Genomic DNA, 24032 nt, shown 5'->3' on the forward strand with positions numbered 1-24032 from the left:
CAGGAGTGACTTGTCCAGGGCCATACTCTCAGAGTTTCTCCAGTCTCTTTCAGACCAGTGAGTCTGGTCTTTTTTTGTGAGTTAGAATTTTATTCTACATGTTTCTCCACCTCTGTCTGGGACTCTTTATTGTGATCCCTGTTAGAGGAGTCGGTGGTGGTAGGCAAACCATCTAGTTGTGCTGGACTCAGTCTGGTGGAGGCTGTGATAGTTGTGGTCCATTAGTCCTTTGGAATAATGTTTCCCTTTTGTCTTTGGTATTCTTCATTATCCCTTTTTCCAGATGGGGTGGGACCAGTGGTATGTTTTAAATGGCCACTCACAGGCTTTTAAGGCCCCAGACACTACTCACCACAGTTGGATGTAGAACATTTTCTTTATAAGCTATGTTTGCCAATTGAGCTAGATGTCCCCTGAGACCATGGTCCCCAGCCCTCAGCCCAGTAATTAGGTCCTTCAGGAAGTTTGGATGTGTCTATGAAGCTTCTATGACTTTGCCTTGGTCAAGTTGTTCTGACTTCCCTGGTATTGTGTACTGTCTTATGAGACTGGGTACTTTGGAGTATACAGTGTTACTCCCATATATTCTAGCCAACCAGAACAAGAAAGTTGAAATGGGGTGAATTAGAAGTATGTTTTATTCAAATATTATTTGGTTATTAGTATGTCAGAAAAATTTAATTTATACCATTCAAACCTGAAGATTACGCATTCCAGCTTACGTTAAGCGGGGACCAAGAAGAACATCACTTGGTTGTCCCGCCATTCTCCACAAAATGGTGGAGGTGTAGCAGACACAGGAGTTTAGCTTTCAGAACCCCTGAGCTCTTGAATTTTCTTTAACTTGCTTTGTTAACTTGAGGAGTAGATGGCATGTCTCTGCCCACGATCATGATAATAATGACAATTTCAGAGGTTCTACATCTCTCAGGAATTTCCCTGCTAGGTCTCTCCTTGCTCTGTGACTCTGTGTCCTGTGACTGAATAGATGGGAGAAGCATTGATATTATCTTAAGATACCTCAAAGCTATTGGTCACAGTTTATCACTAGGCTGACTAATGCTGCTAATTCTGCATGCAGCTGTTCCTCCTCTGATAGCTTCTCAGATGTTTAAGTGACTTATCTAGTTGTCTCCATGACCAGGCTCAGGGCTATAGGAAGGCAGCCATGGTTTGCTGATTTGAGGGAAAGTACTGGACTCAGACAGTTTTGTCATCAGGAAGTCCATTAGATTAGTGTGAGGAAAGGGAAAGGGGAAAAATAATTAAAAAAAAAAAAAAAAAGAAGAAGAAGCAGAGGAGCTTATGGAGATGCTGCCAAGATAGAGAGCATTTCTTCAAGAATCATGTCAGGGTGGGTAAAAGGTGCTGCCTTCCTTAGAGACAGCCAGAGTCAAGTATGCCAAAGTGAGAAAACTGGATTGTTTAGTGGAGAAATAGGGTGTGATAAGCCTGATGTCAGTGTTTGTTGTTGTTGTTGCCATTGAGTCTACCCTGACTCATAGGATCCAATGTGTATAAGAGTAGAACTGTGCTCCAGAGAGTTTTCAATGGCTGATTTTTTGGAAGTAGATTGCCAGGTCTTTCTTCAGAGGTGCCTTTCTTTTGTAGCCAAACCTAACCATTTGCACCACCCAGGGACTCCACTGAATATAACAGAGCCCAGGTTAAATTAGGATCATTTATATGTTTTAAACCTGCATGACCTTTTTCAGTATGAGATTAAAGAAAGAATAAAATGAGTGTGTGAGTATATCTGTCCTTTCCTCTTTGAGGGGAGAGCAGGCAGCACTGGGCCTCTGTGTATCTTGTAGAGTAGGTCAAGAGAAGTTCACACTTGTTAGCACTGGCTCCACCAGAGGCTTTGTGGATGTTTCCCACTTGCCTACATTAGCTGTCTATAAGCAGCCTGATCTCTAGCCAAGAGCAACACATTTGACAAATTAGGTATGTGATGCAAAACAGACTGCATTTCAAAATCATGTGTATTGCAAGGAAAAACCAAATACACAAAATTTAAAATATGGTTGTGTTAAGCTGTTTAAGACCTAGTATCCATTCTGATATCGTCTATGTCCTGAGTTTCTTTGCCTCCTCTTCCTGATGTTCTGACTTTTAGGTATTTCATTCTTCATTTTATCCACCAGCAACAAAACATGCCCAGGAAACTCAAGCCAGTCAATAATTTTTCATGTGAAAGCTGTGCTAAAATCTTCCTCATAGGATGCAGAATGTTATAACTGAAAAGAGCTTAGATCAGAGCAGGAACAGCAGGAATGTCCTGACCCCACAGCAGGCATCGCTAACTGATAAGCAACCAGTTAACCAGTTGCCATTGAGTAGATTCTGACTTATGGTGACCTCATGTGTTTCAGAGTAGAACTGTGCTCCATAAGGTTTTCAACAGCTGATTTATTGAAAGTAGGCTGTCAGGCCTTTCTTCCAAGGTGTCTCTGAGTAGACTTGAACTGCCAACCTTTTGGTTAGTAGCTGAGCTTGGTGGGTCATACACCACCCAGGGACTCCTAACTGATAACAGAACCTTAAAATTGGGCCAATGATTCAGGGGACATCTAAGTCAATTGGCAAAATAAATTCTATTAAGAAAACATTCTGCATCCCACTTTGAAGTATGGCGTCTGGGGTCTTAAATGCTAACAAGTAGCCATCTAAGATGCATCAATTGGTCTCAACCCACCTGGATCAAAGAAGAATGAAGAACACCAAGGTCACAAGATAATTATGAACCCAAGGGACAAAAAGGGCCACATGAACTAGTGACTTACATCATCCTGAGACCAGAAGAACTAGATGGTGCCCGGCCACAACCGATGACTGCCCTGACAGGGAGCACAACAGAGAATCCCTGAGGGAGCAGGAGAACAGTAGGATGTAGACCCCAAATTCTCATAAAAAGACCAGACTTAATGGTCTGACTGAGACTAGAAGAATCCTGGTGGTCATGGTCCCCAAACCTTCTGTTGGCCCAGGACAGGAACGATTCCCGAAGACAACTCATCAGACATGGATTGAACTGGACAATAGTTTGGAGAGAGATGCCGATGAGGAGTGAGCTACTTGTATCAGGTGGACACTTGAGACTGTGTTGGCATCTCCTGTCTAAAGGGTAGATGGGAGGGTAGAGGGGGTTAGAAACTGGCAAAATGTTCACGAAAGGAGAGACTGGAAGGAGGGAGCGGGCTGACTTATTAGGGGGAGAGTAAATGGGAGTATGTAGTAAAGTGTATATAAGTTTATATGTGAGAGACTGACTTGATTTGTAAACTTTCACTTAAAGCACAATAAAAATTATTAAAAAAAAAAAAGATTGGGCCAACGACACACACTGCTCATCAATGGAATTGGCATGTGAAATGAGGCCTCTTTGGAGTTCCTGGGTTAGCGCGTAAATGTATTCCATCAGTTTACATAGAAGGAAATTGAAGCCTAGAGAATTCAGGGACCTACACTGGGTCAGGAAACCCTGGTGGCATAGCGGTTAAGAGCTACAGCTGCTAACCAGAAGGTCAGCAGTTCGAATCCTCCAGGTGCTCCTTGAAAACCCTAAGGGGCAGTTCCACCCTGCCTATAGGGTCACTATGAGTCAGAATCGACTTGACGGCAATGGGCTTTCACCTTGGGTCATGCTGAGTTTGTGGCCTATGAGTGACTGGAATCCTTGTCATCTCGCTCACGCCCAGGCTCGTGCTCCTTTGGCTTCCCTGGCTGGTCTTGGTCCAGATGGCAGATAGTACATAATGTGACTGTGGCTCTAAGGCTGTTTTTGCAGTCATCATCACCCAGAAAAGCCACATCACTGTGGTGGGTCTTGAAAAATCTAACGTGCATATCCTAATACTGCTAACTCTACAGGGCTTTACTCCTTGGTCTGAAATGGACTCATCAAAGTAGGTTCTGGGCATTCTTGCTGTCTCTCAAATACACCACACTCTCTTACTTCCCTCTTCTTGCTGTTTCCTTGGCCTGGGATGCTTTTTCTCAGGCTTCACCAGGCTAACGCCTTGTCACCTAGAGTGGTCCTGATTTCTGGCTGCTTCTGAAGTCTCCATTCCCATAGCTTTCACCAACCTCGTAATGACCAGTCTCTGAGGTGGCCTGTGAGCTCCATGCCAGCTTGCTCATGGCTGGTCCTCCAGCGCTTACACTAGTGCCTGGCACAGAGGTGGGCTCATGTAGTAGTTTTACTAATCTAAATTTTACTGAAATATTGTTGGCCCTGTATCCCCTGAGCATGTATTAAATTTGGTCCATATACTTTCTTGCAGTTTTCTTTCCTTTCTGCATATTTCTGATAGATATTTTATGAGCGGCTGGTGGATTCGAACTGCCAACCTTTTTTTGGTGAGCAGGCAAACTCTTAACCACTGTACCACCTGGGATCCTTGTTAGAACAAGGGGTTACCAAATTAATTTTGATACAAAATGCAGAATATGATAAAATGACATTAAATATGCATCTTCAACTAAAGTTGAAGATTGTAAATTGAAAGATATACTTTTTAGCCAGTTTAGTTCCTTACCTTTGAGACTAATTTATTTACATCAACCTCATCCCATCCTAACCCCAACAAATAGTTTCATCAATATTTGAGCTAAGAGGCTAAAACCTTATTATCTACAGAACAGTTCAGCAGTCATGATGGTGATGTTAGTATAACCAAGTTGTATTAATGGGTATGAGTGAACTGGTTTTTTTTTGTTGTTGTGTTTTGTTCTGTTTCCCACCAGTATAAGTGAATCATGTGGAAAATGACAGTGTAGACAATGTACAGACAGCAACATATTAGTCAAGGATGGAACTTTTAAGACTCAAGCTTCAAGGAGCACTGTATTTTTAGAAAATAAAGCAAGGCTATTTGCCTGAATTATGATGCTGATTCTGGTTGGATCTGTTGGGACATTTGTTTTATCTAAGAACTTGCCCAAAGAATCAAGTTGTTTTGGAAAGAGAGTCATGAGATTTCATCACATACTGACATAGTCTCCCAAAGTGAAATTTCCGTAATTGTATAATTCTGAGCTTTTAAAAATATCAGCAAATACAAACGCATCTGATCTGGTGATGGCACTCTTACCATAAAAGTGGATTTTAATAGGGTTGAAAAAGATTGAGACAAAGAAATAAGTGCATTATTGGCATTTACGTCTTTATTTTTTTACTCAGAAAATGCTTATGAGTATACTATTCATTCATTCAACAACTAATTGTTGAGTACCTATACGATGCCACGCCCTGTAAGCCAGTGACACAGGGAATGAATAAGACGTTGTTTCTGTCTTCAGAGAGTTTATAGTCTAGTAAGTAAATCAGTCACGACTCCAAAATGTCAGAGCCACGGTTGCTGCACAACCATGGTGATATGAGGGTGCAGTACTGTGTTCAGTCATGAGGGAAATAGGGAAGCATATGACTCAGAGCATGTTTAATTAGTTAAGCTTTTCCAGTTTTTTGGATATACGTATAAAATGGAAAATATAGGGAACTGTATAATTACATGTTGAATGAATGTTGGGCACCTAGTAGGTGCTCAGTAAACATTAGTTGAATGAGCAAATGAATGATTAGTGCTTCGTAAATTCACTAAAAAAGAGTTCATTTAGGCTGCTGTGGACAGAAAAAGCCTCGGGACTTAAAGGGTAGGCCTTGAAAGATTGAAGGATGCATGTGTATTGTAAGATACAGACGAACAGGCTCATTCACCTATGAAAAAACAGCTCTTAAAAAAGCTTAGACTATAATTTTTTTTTTTTTTGGTGCATATGAATAAATGGGTGGTTTCTAGAAATTTTAAACTACATCTACTGAAAATTTCACTTAAATTGTAATTAAAAAAAATTTCACTGTTATAAAACAAATTCACTGAGTCTGGAATTTAAAATTCTAAAATGAGATTTACTTTATGTTTTAGCAAATCTTGATTGTCACTTTGTAGATAAACTGGTTTCTGCATGTGATGGACATGGTTCCGAGAGAGATTGTGTTTTGTAATTTATTTTTCCTTTATGGCAAAGTAATACATAGTGCTAAAAATCAAATAGAACAGGATGTAATGAAAAGCAGCAGATCCTTGGTAATGTCTTCCCATCTCTGATTCCTCCTCTCCAGAAAAAATTACTTTCTATTCTTTAGGTATTTCTTCTGGTATTTTCTTAAGCAATATGCGTGTTCTGCTATTTTTTTTTTTTTTTTTTTTTTTGATATTTCAGATTTGGTTGTCTACTGACTTCCTCTTAGGAAAGATAAGGATTTATCTGTATTATCTTTCTCATCCATTAACAGTTTTCCCTTCCTCCCACCATAGTTTTAATATTTTTGTTAAGCTATACTCAGTTCTTTTTTTAACTATTATATTTATTTAATTGTTGTTCCCTTCTGAGCCCAATATGATAACTTTCTTTTCTGATTTTTGTTTTTATATTTTCTAGGCTTTCCATTAAAAAAAAAAAAAAACTCTGATTTTTGTTTTTATATTTTCTAGGCTTTCCGTTAGCCATGTAAAATAACTCTGAGTCCAGCTTTACACATACGCAAGCCTGTCAGATAATCTGTTGGTTCCATATGCCCCTCCCAGACTCTCTCCTGGAACCTGATCCAGTCATTCTTGATTTATTCTCTCTTTGTGTTCTCCAGTCACTCCAGAAAAGGGGTACGTGAGAAGGAGACTTCTTGAGACATTGTGTCTCAAATGTTTTTATTCTACTTTGTACATAATTGATAGTTTAAAGTGTATAGAATTCCAGGTCGCAAACACTTTCCTTTCAGAACTCTAAGGTATTGTTCCATTTTCTTCCAGCTTCCTCTGCTGTTGTTGAGAAATCTGATGTCTTTCTGTCTCCTGGTCCTTTATATGTGACCAGCTTCTTCCCTGCAGGAAACTTTCAGAATCTCCAGGAGGGAATCACAGTATAATGGCCCAGAGAATGGGCTCTGGAGCAAGACTGGATGGGCCCAAACCCTGGCTCTGTCACAGCTTAACCATTGCCATTCAGTTCCATCATCAGTAGTGGTGGTTACTACATCAAAGAATTGTTGGGGAATTAAATTAGTCAGCATAATAAATGTAAAGCATTTGACATAGTCTTTGGCAGTCAGAAAGTATTTTTACTGAGATTTGATGCATCTTCCTCCCCCCGACCCTTTCCTCCTTTTCTTTCTTCTCCTCCTCTTCCCCAGGTTTTGAAATTTCATTGTTATACACCCAGCTTTGTGCCTTTCTTCATTCACTGTGCTAGACAGTTGGTGGCCCTTTATAATCTGGATGTCCTACAGTTCTAAAATTTTTGTCAATAGGTGAATGATGTATTTCACAGAATTTCCTTGGTGATTAAATCAAATCAGGTTCTATATGTGAAAATCCTTTGAAATGTACATACTGATAGATTAAAAAAGATGTCAGGCATTGTCTGATTTTGGAACATGAAGGACAATTTCATCTTTGTGTATGATGAGGAGCTGCTATACCCAGGGAAAGAAGATTGTATTCCTAACCCCTTTCCCCCCACATAAAAAGATGCTAGCAGGAGGTAGTTAGCAACCTAGAAAACTCTCCAAAGCCTCTTTAATTAAAAGTGACTAAAATACAGTCATGTGTCACTTAATGTACATTCTGTGAAATAGGACATTATGTGATCTGAACATCGTGTGAACACCATGTTATATGCAGGCAGTCTCTGGGTTACACACCCAGCTCCACCTGTTGTTCTGCCTCCTGAGGAGCAGGAGCAGCCCAGCCAGCATCCCCTGCTGCTGCTGCCTGCCCACCCACTGGACAAAGCTGGAGAGCTGTATGTACTAGATACACTAGACAAAACCAGGCCTTACAGATTGTGCGGCTGTGGGCCAGGTGGTGTCTGCGCTGGACTTTGTGCATGTCCGGTTGCAGGGCAGGGGGTGCACAGGAGTATGGAAATGTGGCCACAGGGACTGGGTGGGGAGTGCTGTGTGTGTGCTGGGAGCTCCATTGGTGGTGGTGGCCCTGGCTGCTGCTGCCCTCTTGGTGCGGCCACTTCTTGATATAACCACCACTGCCACCTGGAAGTGGAAACACTGGGAGGAGTGGGATGAGCCCAGAGCCTGGTGCTTGTTCACTCTGGATGTCCAGGGTCTTTAAAACCATTACAGGGAAATAATAAAAGGAGAGCTGCTTTTCCTTATTAAAAACAAATACAAAACTTATGGGACCATGGTCGGATGTTGCCTAAATGGACGTTATGTGACAGGTACCTGTAGTTTGAAGTTTTGAACTGAACTAGTACTAGCTGAGGCATCATTTGTTATGATGCTTCTATGGGAAAGTGCATCACTGATGCCAAATAAGTGACTTGTAGATGATTTTTTTTTTTAAGAAAATAGACTGTCAGTTGCAATTCTGCCTGCATTAATTATTCCCTCTACTGTTGTTATTTTTATGTACCTTCTCTTCCCCTCATTTTCTTTTCCTCCCTGCCAGACCCTCCTCCCCCTTTCTCATGCTCTGCCAGATCTCCTCTTATTCCAGGGGGAAACTTATCTTTCTGTGTCAGTCTCCACAAGGCTGGAAGAGGCGGCGGGGAATTGGCAGTGAAGCCATGTTCACAGTGCAGTGATAAGAGGAAAGCGGAATTTAGTCACCTCGGTGTGAAGGGGAGAGATGCAGGGGAGGCTGGAGAAGCACAGGCTAACCCCAGCCAGAAATAAGAAGAAAAGAGCGGGGGACAGCTGCCAACCTCAGATTCCAGCTCTCTGCAAGCCACAGGGCGTTTACCCAAGTGCCCACTGGGGTTTTCTGAAACTGCTGATGATCTTAAATGATGTGAAAATGAAATGAATGGTCAGTAATTGGAGGAGTATAGAAATACGTAGCACTAAAATTCAGCAAGTCTCAATGTGCAGCACACAGTCTGTGTGCAGACAGCCCTGCAGCAGCTCTGGGCTGTGCTAGCACCTCAGGCGTAGGAAGAAATGACGTCAGTATCAGCTGCAGCAGGGATGCCACTGTGGTGTGTCCTGTTTCACTTTCCTTAATGCCGGTCTGCTGGGATCTTATCTAAGTAGTTTAACCCTCAGAGCACATGATGATAGGATAGTACATAAGGATGCCAGTGGCAGAATAGGAATGATGTCTTAAAGTGACCCTGTCATTGAAGTAGCATCCAAGTCCCAGTTTACTTGGGGGAGGAATTCTGCTTTTCCACATTTGACATTTACTGAGTACCTGCTGTGTCCTGGGCACCATGCTGCGTGGGGGGGATACAGAAATGTGGCCCCTGCTTTTGGCAAGATGCTCGTTCTAAGTAGGGCTGTCTTTCATCCTGTGGCCACTGTGAGAATACTGGAAAGTGTAAATTTTGATCTAACCTTCTTCCTAGGAAAATTTTATAAATGGTTTCATTAGTTTTTTTTTCAGTTTTAAATACGATAACTTAGTATTAATGAGTACCTTTATGTCAAGAAGACAAAGCACATTATTGCACTGATTCTCCCAAGAGCTTCTCCAGCCCTTTGAGGAGACGTGAAGGACACATTTTCATTCCTGCTGAACTAATGAAAAAATCAGTAGGGTGGTTTTAGGAAAATGGGCTAGACATTTTTTAAAAATTGAGTTAGACTTTATATCAAATGTAATTCCAGATGGATTATTTAAAAAGCTAAAAAAAAAAAAAAGAAGGAAACCAGAACAGTACTGCACAAAAATATAGGTCAAGTTATGTAATCTTGGTTGGGGAAGAAAAAAAGACTAAGCATGACCCCAAAGTCAGAAACCACAAAGGAAACAACTGGAAATTTTTATTCCTTGAAAAATGTAAACCTTAGATATAATGATTCCCTTATGTCATTCTTCACCACCTGGTATTTCTTTGAGAAGTCTACCATATGATTGAACCCTACAGTATTTATTTATTCATTCGATACTATACATAGAATACTAACGTTTGCTAGGGTCTGTGTCAGATGCTGGGGAGAGGCACTGGCGACCAAGACAGTCATGGACTGGCCCTTGTGGGGCAAGCCTTATGAGAAAAGAGGGAAAGCTGCAGCCAGGAGTGAAACTCCTGCCCCTGCAAGGCAGCCAGCGTCCCACTTTGGAAGCACCAGCTCCAGCATTCCACTCTGTTAGGCTTCTTCTCAGACTTTGTTCTACCAGGTGTTCTCTTCACTTAATGAAGTTATCAGTCAATCATCTTATCCATTATGCTGCCTGATATTTACTGAGTGACTCCTGTGTACAAGATACAGTGCTGAATGCTGAATGGGACTGAGAAAGACAGCCATGGCCCTGCTGGTTGTAGTCACACTTAACTGGGAGAGATAGGCATTAATGAGACAGATCAATATGTGTGTTCACGTTGTTTGAAGTGCAGTGAAGGAAAAGTACAGGGAGTATAAAATAACAAAAACCAGTTGCAGGTGAGTTACTTCTGACTTCTGGTGAGCGACCCCATGTACGTCAGAGCAGAACTGTGCTCTGTAGGATTTTCAGTGGCTGATATTTTGGACATAGATTACCAGGCCTTTCTCCTGAGGAGCCTCTGGGTAGACTCAAGCCTGCAACCTTTCAGTTAGCAGCCCAACACTTAACTGTTTGTACTAACCATGGACTCCTGAGGTAGTACAAAGGGATTCTAATGTAGATTTGGAGTCCCTGAGTGGGGCAAATGGTTAATGCACTCGGCTACTAACTGAAAGGTTGGCTTGAGTTCACTTAGAGGCACCTTAGAAGAAAGGCCTGGAGATCTACTTCCAGAAAATCAGCCACTGAAAACCCCATAGGACGTGGTTCTACTCTGACTCTGTTACCATGAATTGGAATCAAATCAATGGCAACTGGTTTGGTATTTGGATGTAGATGTGAGGGAAAAGAAGAGACTTGAGGAGATGACATTCAAATTGAGACCTGAAGGATAAGTAGAAGGTTAGCCCTCAAAGTGGAAGCAGAGGATTTCAGCATGAGAAGATGTGGGAAGGCCTTGAGTAGGCTTGTTGTGAACCAGAAAGGCTGTTGTTGCTGGAGTGCTGGGAAAGAGGGCTAGCATGGTAGAGGAGAGGCTGGAGACAGCAGGAGCTCAGCCTGCAGGGCCTGGTGGACCTCGTAAGGACCTTGGATTTATCCTAAGCAGAGTTCAAGGGCTTTGAGTGGCAGGATGTTGTGATTTGCTTTACGACTACCAAAGATTACCCTCGATTCATGCTCCTGGCTTTGGAAGTTAAGCCTATTTCTAAAGAATAAATCGTGGCATATGTACATGCTAGCGCTAAGGGCTTGTCTATCTGGGATTTGTCCTAGCAGGAAAAATGCAAGTGAAAAATGCAATTGCCTATAGCAAGAAGATGCTAACAGCCTGGATAGGATAATTCCATTTTGTAGAGTCTCTTTGCCTTATATGCCTCAGGGATAAATCAGGGTCAGTTGATTGAGCTGCACCGTATTGAAATGCTTATAAACATGTCTAACCCATCTATGGGACCGAGCCCTGTATCCTTGCAACTTAAAACGTAATTCAGGATTTTATCCTAAAGATAAAAACATCGTAAGGGTTTTTGATTAACTTTTAATTATTGAGGAGGATTTATTTTAGTAACAAAACATCTAAATAAAACACAATCTGAAAACCCTTTAAGAAAATTTAAGGCATTCAGTCGTAATAAGTCGTATATAAACTTGTAAATGGCATAGTTATTTGGCATTATTTTTCTCAAGGGCCTAATATTCCAGGGAAAAGAGAAATAATAATGCTACAGTAATGTCTTTTCATGGTCTCTTTGCATATTCAGGACGTTGCAGAAAGACAGTTATGAAATATCATTGCCAATGCTTTCTTTTTAACTTTACTTGGTACGAATACCAAGACAATTTGGGGACTGAAGAAATATCATGTTATTACGTTTGTAAGCCTTCTTTTTTTAAAATCAGTTTTCCTTGGTTGTCCCATAAGAAAAGATTAAGTTTAGTCTTTTAGAATTCAGAATTCTGGACTGGGACTTTTGTTTAACATCCTCCTATGTTATGATTCGTCTATTTGCTCTCCTTCTGTCCCCAAATATGAAAACTCAGTATGCATTCCATTCATCTGTTGAAAGTGCTCTTGATCTAGAGGTTGGAGGATTTGATTGGGATAAATGACTGAGGTTGGTGGAAAGCATTTAGAAATAGGTAAGAATGGAAGGCATTTCGAAATAGGTGAGAATGAAAGTGAGATTAAATTTCTGTCAGTATTTAGAGTTAGCGGAACCTAAAGTCAAAGGTTGCAGATGGTGATCTCTGGGGTTTGCTCTCCACACGTAATTCCTGGACGTTTATCGTCACTCCCTTTTCCTAGCCCCTCCCCAGCCCTGCTTTGGCTACATGTTATACTGACCATGATGTGGGGAAACCAGGCTTTGGAATGGATCTTCACCGGAAATGCTTTTTCCCTTAATGTATAACGTGTATGCTTGTGGTTTGGAGTCCCTGGGTGGGGGAAAAGGTTAACGTGCTTGGCTGCTGACTGAAAGGTTGACAGTTCAAGTCCACCTAGAGGTGTCTAAGGAGAAGAGCCTGGTGATCTACTTTCAAAAAATCAGCCACTGAAAGCCCTATGGAGCACAGTTCTCCTCTGACACACATGGGGTCACCATGAATCAGAGTCAACTCCGTGGCAGTGGTTTGGTTTTATTTTTGTAGCTGTGCTTGCTAACATATGCAGAGAGTGTAAAATGTGTTTTCTGTCCTTGCATCTAGGCTGCCCATCTAGAGATTCAGAATCCGTCAGTGACGCCATGTGGTAGCTCTCACGCGACATCCATATGTCAGTGGTTGTCATTTCATTGCCCTTGCAGTACTTCACGTAGTAAACTAGAGCTGAATTATGGGCTGTGACCTGGTTTCCAGCTCAGCCTTTCTGTGAGTGCTGACTAAGGGTGCTTAAAAAAACAAAAACACAAACAAACAAAATGCACAAGTTTACATAACTTATGAACAAATAGGTTTCTAGTTCTCTAGAAGTTCTTTTTCTCTTTCGAAAGTCCAACATTTTGTCATAGAGTTTCTATCATCTTGTTTTACTTTATCTTGCTTTGCTTCTAACCAGAAACTGGCTTATCATCTTAAAGATGCAGGGCCTCAGTGTTCCCTGTGTTATTGTGCAGTATGAATGCGGCTCCTGAGAACACCCTGTTCAAAGTCAGACAACAAATGGTGCCACAAACCATGTCTTCCTAAAGTCTAAATATCTTAAGCACAAGCTTTAAAATGATGTCTATGATAGTTTCTTCCACACACCACCCAAATACACACACACACACACACGCACACAAACCCCAGGAACCAATAGGAGCTAAAGTCTCAGTGAATAAGTATGTTCAACTGTCAAATATTTGGAAAGGAATGGGTGGTGAATTCAGAGCTTATTAGCGGTTTCTACTTTATTTGAGGAGCCCTGGTGGTACAGTGTTTAAGCGCCAGGTGGTTTGAACCCACCATGGGAGAAAGATGTGGCAGTCTGCTTCCGTAGAGATTTACAGCCTTGGAAACCCTATGGGGCAGTTATAAGGTTGCAAAGGAGCCCTGATGGCACAGTGGTTCAAGTGATCGACTGCTCACGGAAAGGTCGGGAGCGTGAAACTGCCAGTGGCTCTGTGAGAGAAAGGTGTGGCAGTCTGCTTCTGTAGAGATTTACAGCCTTGGAAACCCTATGAGATTGCTGTGCGTCAGAGTCGACTCAATGGCAGCATGTTTCATTTTATTTGAAATCCATTGCTTTATGTGTTTCTGAGATGGATAAACTGACATTGTTATAAGAAACTCATTTTTATGTTATTATTATCTGCGGTCCCTTTTTGTAGTCTGCAATGGGACCGTGCCCCTGAACGCAAATCAGCCCCTATCTCCACTCAGTGAAAAATGTAATTTTCTAAAAATAAATGTGACAAGCTTTTGAAACTCTGGATCTCATTCCCTCATCCAAATAGTCCCCAGGTCATGCTACAGTAATGAGCTGCTAAACCTTTATTTTAATTCAGATGTTGTCTTAACAGCACTGTATATGAGATTGGCTTATATTTGAATTCATTTAGTTTTTTTTTTTTTTTCCGGAAATCTAGCTGAGGTTGTCATGTTTCTCTGAATTGGTGACAAGTGCTGATAGAACTCTGTAAATGTATTTTTATAAGCGCGCTGAATTGTGTAGGATATGATGGCCTCAATCTGACACTACTGATCTTTTATACATTGAGAAATCAGAAAAAAAAATCTTGTATATAATGACACCTAACTGTGACTGAATGTACTTTACGAGAGATTAAAATAGGAAATGTTGTTTAATATGTTACAGTTAGAAGGTTTTTTTTTTTTTTTTTGTAATAAGGATAAAATATCTAAGGATAGTATCCAGTATCTAAGGATAAAATAATAAATGGACATTCACTGAACCCCAGCTTTCTGGCAGGCTTTCTGCTAGGAACTTGCTAAATACAAAAGCAAATAAGACATAATGCCTGACTTTGACAAACTCAGAAACTGGTGGGGAAAATTAACATTTATAGCTACTCTGCAGTAGCGTAGTGGTTAAGGTACTAACCAAGAGGTTGGCAGTTTGAATCCGCCAGGTGCTTCTTGGAAACTCTATGGGGGCAGTTCTACATTGTCCTATAGTGTTGCTATGAGTTGGAATCAACTCGATGGCAGTGGGTTTGGTTTTCGGTTTTGCAGTGTGGCAGGCACTGTACATGTAGAATTTGCTGTGTACAGTGATGGCACAAAGGAATAACACACTTTGCCTTGAAACTAGAGATAATAGAGAGAGAGTGCCTGGCTCAGTGTCTGGCACATACCTAATGGGTATTTGGTAAATGGTTTAATATTGTGGAGTACCAAAGATGGAAGTCACAGGGGTACACCCCAGGAGTAGGTAGAAAGGAGGTGAGGTACACTAAAAATATACTATTTATAAAGAATTTTTAATCAGCAATAAAACCAATTTAGAGTCAGGCTCCTTTTTACTATATCCATGTTCTGGCAATGCTCAACAGTGTCAAGAGTAAATACTCCCCACTGGGTGGACATGGATGCTTCCATTGCTTTGTCCTTGGCACCCCCCAAGTATTCATGTAGTGGAGCAGGATTGGGAGGGAGGATATTGAAAAACAACAGGACACTGTCAAGTAGAACTATGGAAGGACCTTCCCAGGAAGGCAGCCAGCACGTGAAACGCCCAGCTACCTGCAGCGTAGGGGGGCGCTAGAAGTATGTTCAATAAATGGTGAGAGTCAAGGAGATATCTACATGGAAAAAAGAAATGGATCTCGACTCCTACCTTAAATTGTACGCAATAATCAGTCCAGATAGCTTGCAGATCTAAATGTGAACGATAAAACAGTAAAGGTCTTTGTGTCTTAAATAGGACACAAAAGACCCCAAAGGGAAAAAACAAGAGAGGTTGGGATATATTAAAATTAAGTATTTTTTCTACAGAAGATACTGTTAAGAGTGAAAAACAATCCACAAAATGGGACATGCTTTCAATACATATATCTGACTAAAGATTCATATCTGGGATGTATAAAGAACTCCTAAAATCAATACGAAAAAGACATACAATTCAATAGGATTATAGACAATAAACCTGAAGAACCACTTCACAAATGAGAATGTCCAAGTGGCCAATAAACATATGAAAAAGGTACATTAGTCATCAGGGAAATGCAAAATAGTACTACATACTCACCAGCATGGCTAAAATGAGAAAGAGAGAAAACGTTTTGGCAAGGATGTGGAAGAAACAGAAGGAACTCTCTTTTGCATTGTTCGTGAGAATATAAATTGACAAAACCCCTTGGAAAATTGTTTGGCAGTATCTACTGAAGCTAAGTATATGCACACCCAATAACCTAACAGTTCCACACCTGGCTATTTACCCAACAGGTCTGTATATATATGTTTACTGAAAGACATATACAAGAATATTCATAGCGGTGCTCTTCATAATGGCCGTAATGAAAATTACTCAAATACTCATCAGTGGTAGGCTGGAAAAAATGAACGGTGGTGTATGCACATAATAGATTATTATACAGCAATGAAAACGAACAAACTACAACTACACACAAAAATGTGGATGCATCTCACAACCCTAATGTTAATCAAAAGAAGAATACCCATTGCAGTAGAGTAGATTCTGTCTCATAGCAACTCTGTAGGACAGAGTACAACTGTCCCATAGGGTTTCCTAGGTTGTAATCATTGTGGGAGCTGGCTGCCACATCTTTCTCCCATGGAGCAGCTTGTGGGTTCAAACTGTGGACCTTTCTGTCAGCAGCTGAGCACCTAAGCACTGTGCCACCAGGGCTCCAAAAGAATAACAGGCAAAACTAAGCAAGGGTGTCCAGGGCCCGAGCTTTGGTTACCTTTGTGGGGCAATGACTATGGGCAGGCTTGGAGGGCTTCAAGGTGCTGGGAATACTCTGTTCCTTCATCGAGGTGCTGGTGGCACAGCTCTAGGCATCTGATTTATGTAAGCTTCTGTGTATAAAACGACTAAACCAAAAAGTTTTTTTTTTTTAGTCTGGCGTGGTTTGTTCAGGTAGCCATATATAGTTCAGTGTGGAATTTAAGTGGAAATTTACAGAAGATGACTCTGGAGAGTTACAGAGTGACAGATTATGGAAAGTCCTATATGCCATAGGAGACCTGGTGGTGCAGTGGTTAAGCGCTCGGCTGCTAACCAAAAGGTCGATGGTTTGAACCCACCAGCCACTCAGCAAGAGAGAAATATGACAGTCTGCTTCTGCAAAGATTACAGCCTTGGAAACCCTATAGGGCAGTTCTACTCTGTCCTGTAGGGTCACTGTGAGTCGGCATTGACTTAAGCAACAGGTTTTTTTGTTTTGTTTTGTTTTTCCTATATGCTATGCTGGAAACCCTGGTGGCATAGTGGTTAAGAGCTATAGCTGCTAACCAATAGGTTGGCAGTTCAAATCCACCAGGCGCTCCTTAGAAACCTTATGGGGCAGTTCTACTCTGTCTGATAGGGTCGCTCTGAGTCAGAATCGGCTTGACAGCAACGGATTATATGCTATGCCAGAGTGCTTTGAATGTACAGATAGGGGCAAAGGAAACATGAGCAGCAGAAATACCATGGCTAAATTTGTATTTTAAGCAGATCTTTTGTGGCAACAGTGCAGAAAAATAGATGGAGTATAATGATGCTGGAGCTGAGGAGATTGTGCACTCTTTTACTCAGCAATTTTGATTGAGGAATTACTAAGTTAACATTGGAGATACCGGAAGTGAACACAACAATGTCCTACCATCAGGAAAGTTATTTTTCGGGGGGTAACAGGCAATAAATATACATACAAATAAACAAATAAAATATCAGATTGAGAGATATTTAATAAAGAAAAATAAAATAAGGTACAGAGGTAGAGAGGGAGGTGACAAGGCTGCTTTAGATATGGTGATCAGAACAGGACCCACTGACAGGGTGACACTTCAGCAGAGAGCTGAATAAAATGAAGGCATAAGCCATGAAAACATCTGGAAAGTCCCAGGCAAACAGGACTAGCAGGTGCAAACCTCCTGAAAGGAAACAAACTTGGCACATTTAATATTCAAGGAACATAAATAAGCCAGTGTGTCTAGAGGATAGGGAGTAATGGAGAAAGTGGTTGGGAATGAGATTAGAAAGGTAATCAGTTTCCAGATCACTTAGGGTCTTGTAAGACATGGTAAAGGAGTCTTTGGGTAGTACAAATGGTTAAGTGCTTGACTAGTAACCAAAAAGTTGATAGTTCATACCTTCCCAGAGGTGCCTTGGAAGAAAGGCCTAATAATCTGCCTCTGAAAGGTCACAGCCTTGAAAACCCTGTGGAGCACAGTTCAACTCTGCAGACATGGGGTAGCCATGAGTTGGAATCAACTTGATAGCAACAGGGATTTTTGTTTGAGATATGGTAAGGACATTGGATTTCCTGTTAGTCACAACCCAAAAAAATGATGAGCTAAATGCCACAGCAAATACCTCCCAAGTCTCCATGCTTAACACAATACAAGTTAATTTTTTGTTCACATAAAGTTCCATAGGAGCTTGGTCAAAAGGCTTTCCTAGTTGCTTTCCTTGCATTATAGGAAGGCCATGGGGACTTGGGGATCAGGCTTCTTTTATCTTGTGGGATCCATCATATTGTGGTCTGAAGGTTACCCCTGAGTCCTAACATCACTGAGCCAGCACATAGAAGGAAGAAGATCATGCACCCAGTACTTAACTACCTTGACCTGGAAGTAGTACACATAACTTCCACTCACATTTGTTGACAAACACTAGTCACATGAGCCTCCTGTACACAAAGAATAACCAGGAAATGTCTTCCTCAGGTGGAGTGCCACTTCCCAACATCACCTCTACACTAAGTGGAGCACGAATCTTTGGAGACCAACTCAATAAAATTTGCCACAGATTACAATGGAAAGATATTGGGAGAACTTTAAAAGAATAGTGCCAGACTCTTAAAAATTCATTTGGCTGCTGACTGGGGACACTGGGGCATTAAAGGAAGCAAGGAGACCAGGTTGAAGGATGTTTCAGTAGTCTTGGTAACAAATGCTGGTGACTTGGACCAGGGTGATGGCAGCACAGGAGGAGAGATGTGGTTGAATTTGGGACAGATTTTGAACACAGAGTCAATAAGATTTGTTTATAGCTTGGGTATATAAGATGTAAATGAAAGACTAGGGAAGGGATTTTGACCTGAGAAACTAGGTGTTTAAATGTCACCTTGCATCTCAAAGCCAGCTTCTCAATTATGCCACCCATGATCATACTGTTTACCACTGCAACCCACTTGAACCACCCCAGTATACTCTTGATCCACTTCACTCTGCTCAATTGCTCTTCAACTTTCTAACTTACTATATAATGCACTTATTTATTTTGCTTATTATTTACTGTTCACACTAGAATGTAAACTCCATACAGGCGGGGATTCATACTGTTTTGTGCACTAACTATCCCACATGACACGTAGTTGGTGCTCAGTAAAGATTTGTGGAATGAACGAATGGAGAAATAGGTTTAGGTGAGAGAGCATGAAATTAAGAGCTTTGTTAGGGGTATGTTAATCTCAAGATGCTAATTAAACATTCAAGAGATTTTGAATAAATAGTTGGATATACTGGTTTGAAGTCCAGAAAAGAGGTCGTGGGTGGAGACTGATTTTTAGTAGTTATCAGCATATTGGCTATATTTAAAGCCAGGAGAATGGATAAGATCAACTGGGGAGTTTCAAGAAGGAGGGAGCGATAAACTGGGTCAAATACTTCTGGGAGGCTGATTAACATGGGGACTGAGATTGACTGTTGTAGCACTGTGTAGGTCATGGTGACCTTAACAAAGCACTTTCATGGAAGCAGTTAGGAGGAGAACCTGATTGGAGTGGATTCAGGATAGAAAAGGAGATAGGGTTGTGGAGAAAGTGAGTGTAGACAAAACTGTATTGAGAAATTTCTACAAAGGGGAGCCAAAGTAGGGTGATAACCTGGAAAATGCCCAACATCTAGAAGGAGATGTAGGGTCAAGGGATTTTATTAGGATGGATGATAATACAGCATGCTTGTATGCTGATAAGAATGATCCAGTAAAGGGAGAAAAACTGGCAATGCAGTAGGCTGGAGGATAATTGTAAGAGAAAAGTCTGTAAGTAGGTAGGAAGAAATGCGGTCCAGTGCACACAGATGACAGTCAGTCTTCATTAAGAAAGAGGGAGTTCATCTAGATAAAAGGCAATTATATATACATATTTTTAGGCAAACAGTATTGAGGGTCTGAGCAGTGGGAATAGAAAGGAGAGGATAGATGTGTGGGAACTAAGCACATGGAATTAACACAATTTAGTCACGTAACATAGAGAAAGATCATTAGGAACAGTGATTCTGAAACTTAAATAAGTATCAGAATTGCTTGGAGGGCTTGATAAAACACAGATTGCTGGGCTCAGCCCACAGATTTTCTCATTCAGTAAGTCCAGGATGGGATCTGAGAATCTGCATTTCTATGACGCCGCTAGGGAATGCCGACACTGTTGGTCCTTGCTTCTCAAAGTATGGCCTGAGAACCAGTAGCACAGACTTTACCTGGAAGCTTGTTAGCAATGCAAGGTATGTCTGGCTCCACCTGAGACATACTGAATCAGAGTCTGCATTTTAACAAGTGATTCATTTTCATGCCAAAGGTTAATAACCACCCATTTAAGACTGTTTTTCAGCCTTGACTGCACCTGGGAAGATTTTAAAGCTCAGGAAATACACTAGCCCAATTGTATCAGAGCATCTCAGGTTGGGTCCAAGATGCTGATATATTTTAAACCCCTTTCCCCTACCCTAAGGCCCTAGGTAATTCCAACATACAGCCATGGTGGAGAAGCACTGATTTAGTATGGCTCCAAAGTATATTGTCTAAATCATTAAGTGAATGGAAGTGTCATTAAATAGGATTGCAAATGTATAAGGAAGCGCAGGTGTGTGGAGGTTGGTGTAGACTTCAGTTTTTGTTATGTTGTATTTGAAGATTCCCTTGGGACATCAGATGAAGCTCTCCAGTTGAATATTTAGATCTAGAGTTCAGGACAGAAATGGGAGATGGAGTTATAGATTTGAGGACCATCAGCATGGAAGTAATTATTAAAGAGGACCAAAGAAAGCAAACAGCCAAGGGTAGGGGAAGAAGACCCTGCAAAGGAAATAAGAAAAGTGTGAAAGGTTTGAGAACATGTAGGAGATGATGGGATGGAGAAGCTAAGGAAGGAGAGAGTTCTAAAAAGAGGGCAGGATCAATGACATTTTATGTCTCAGAAAGGTCTAGTGAGATAAACTAAGAAGTATCAGATGTTTGAGAGTCAGCAGGTCACTGGTGGCCATAGCATGTACAGTTCAGTGAGGTGGTGGCTGCAAACACCCAGTGGCAGAAGTTGAACGTGGGAATTTTGCTACTTGGCATTAGAAAAGAGCTGTATTTGAGGCAAGGGAATGGCTGCGGAGCCAAGATGCAGGGGAGAATGGTACCCAGGGCATCAGTGGGGGCACAGCCTCAGGAAGAGCAAGTGGGAGATAAAGGTGGATGTGAAAGTAGATAAATTTGTAGCTACGAAGGTGAAAAGGTGAAGGAATTTGTGCCTAATAGCATCAATTTTCTCTAGGATGTAGGGATCAAAGTTGTATGCTTGGAGGGAATGGAGAAGGTGCCTTGGAGTTTTTTTTTTTTTTTTCATATACTGGCACAAAAGATATAAACCATTAAATCTATGTGTAAAATATAGAATATACAATATTTCATTAATTAAAATAAAAAAACCCTGTTGCTGTCAAGTCAATTCTGACTCATAGTAACCCATTATATATTAAAAATTCATTCCTTGTGAAATAACACATTTCCAAACCTACTCCAAAAAACATTGTACATTGACAATTAAGAATAATACCCACAGCTGAATTCCTACCCAACATCCTTACTCTTTGAACTTTATTTTCCTTTTACTCTTCCTCCTGTTTCATTTATATCACTAAAAAAAAAGTTTTTAATTTTTATCTTGATAATTCCTTATTGCGTCTCTCTTCTGTTTATTAGGCTAATTCTTGGAGTGTTTGTTCTCATAATACTTTATTTCCCGTACCTTTGAAGTACATCCATTTTATCCATTCTTGGCATTCTTATACCCCCCCCAAAAAAACAAACCCAGTGCCATCGAGTCGATTCCGACTCATGGCGACCCTATAGGACAGAGTAGGAATGCCCCATAGAGTTTCCAAGGAGCGCCTGGCAGATTCGAACTGCCTACCCTTTGGTTCGCACCTGTAGCACTTAACGACTACGCTACCAGGGTTTCCATTCCTATTCCATTCAAATGAATTATTTTCAAGTAAGATTTATGAATGATAAACCTCTCGTCATGTTTTTAACCAAAACCAAGGTAGTTTTTTTTGTTATTGTGTTGTAAAGATAATACATTCTCATATAGAATCTAAGCCATGTAAAAAAGTAGGTAAAGTATCAGTTCCCAATTGTGTGTGTGTGTGTTTGTTTTGCTTCCTGAAATCCTTTGGATAAAGGCCCAGTGAAGTTGGTTGAAAACAGGTCATATGTCTCTAATCCTGACTAAGAAACCTGGAAGACACAGTTGTTTTTGTGTTACTCTGCTACTGTGAGTGTCAACTGTTTCGTGAGTTGGTTCTATTTGCAACTCAATGTAAAATGCATATGTCTCTCTTGGTTTTTTACTGTAGATTATTGGGATATAATATTTTTTACTGGTGGTACAGTGATTAAGAGCTCGGCTGCTAACCAAAAGGTCAGCAGTTCGAAGCCACCAGCCACTCACTGGAAACCCTATGGGGCAGTTCTACTCTCTCCTATAGGGTCGCTATGAGTCAGAATTGACCCAACGGCAGCGAATTTGTTTTTTTTTTAAACTATAAATTGTTGAAGAATGTGGTGTGAGAAGCCTGAGGGAGTTGCCCTCTTTCTAAATTTATACTTTGAGACTTGCCAGTAGAGAGTAGATTTGGCTCATTTACCACCACCTGATAAGAGACTGCAGCCCACCACAGCCTCACACTTATTAGTAGAACTGAGAGCATCTGGGAGGGAGTGAGATGGCCTCACTGACAACTCTGGGACTGAACCTGGTGTGCTTACCTCAGGGAGGCAGGAAGCTGAACAGACCCCTGGATCCCATTATGGACCCCAGAGGCAGGTGTGAAGCATCTGCCCCACCCTCGGTAATATGGCTTAAAGTTTTCACTGTGACCAGCCCAATCAGTGACTTCTCCTCCCCAGAGGGAGCAGCTAGTAAGAGGTTGTTAAGAGGCTCCACAAGGGTGTGTTCCTATGCTATCTCATCTGTCTGATTACCTAGAGCTACCATAACAGGAATACCTTAAGTGGGGGGCTTTAAAGAATGGAAATTCATTTACTCACAGTTCAGAATGCTAGAAGCCTGAATTCAGGATGTGGCTCTAGGGGAAGGTCCTTCTTTGTCTATTGCAGCTTCTAGTAGCTGCCAGGTGAACCCTGGTGGCACGATAATTAAAACACTCAGTTGCCAACTGGAAAGTTGGCATTTCAAACCAACTAGCCACTCCACAGGGGGAAAAGACCTGGTGATCAGCTCAGGTAGATTATAGCATAGGAAACCCTGTGGGGCAGTTCTACTCATAGTGTCCCTTTGAGTTGGCGTTAACTTGACGGCATACAACAATGGTAGCTGACAACAATCCCTGGCATTCCTGGGCTTACAGATGCATCTGTATCTGTCTTCTATCTTCCTCTCCCCGCTGTGTGTGTCTCTGTGTCTATTACTTTTTATAACTCAGAAGTGTTTAGGTTTAAGACCCACCCTACACAGGTAAGATCTCATGAACATAACAAAGGAAAGCCCCTACTTCCAAACAGTATCACATCCATAGGTACAAGGGCCACGATTTCAACACATATTTTTGGGGAATTCTTTTTAATCCACAACCTGTGGAGGACAGATTTTCCCTCTGCCTTGAGGAGTGGGAAAGAGAGATGTTTCTCCTTCCCCTCTAAGTGAGTCCGGGGGGACACAGAACACGGAGGCTCAGATAGACGAAGTTAATTGTTCACTGTCACACAACTAATGATTGATAGGGCTGGAACGCAGACTCAGGTTGGTCTGATTTAAAACCTTAGGTCTTATGGGAATACACTTGACTCTGTGTGGTACTTCCTTTGTCGTCAGTCTCATGGGAATGTAATCTGTTCATAGTGATAGGGATTTTAGATCATCTTTCTCATATTTCTATTTGTTGCATAGGGATTGGATTGTTGATTAAAAATCAAAAAGAGTCAGAGAAGAGCCTAGAAACTCACTCCAGCCTCTAAAGTAACTCCAAGCCTGAAAGGAGATGGACTCACGTGATTTTTGCTCCAAAGCTTCATCCTTCACTTTCATCCTTACTTGCTCTGAGATGCCTTGACAGCTCATTTCCCTCAGCTCAGTAATAACTGTATATGAAGAAATCAATTGACTCTAAAAATTGGGA

At 41.2% G+C, this 24032-nt stretch overlaps 1 protein-coding gene across 2 annotated transcripts in view; it reads left to right on the forward strand.

Annotated features, from left to right (window-relative positions):
- The window catches only part of PCNX2 (pecanex 2), a 360390-nt gene that overhangs the window by 146734 nt on the left and 189624 nt on the right, over positions 1–24032 (forward strand). The window lies entirely within an intron of this gene.

The sequence above is a fragment of the Elephas maximus genome, chromosome 24 (assembly GCF_024166365.1).
Source record: "Elephas maximus indicus isolate mEleMax1 chromosome 24, mEleMax1 primary haplotype, whole genome shotgun sequence".
Taxonomy (NCBI): domain Eukaryota; kingdom Metazoa; phylum Chordata; class Mammalia; order Proboscidea; family Elephantidae; genus Elephas; species Elephas maximus.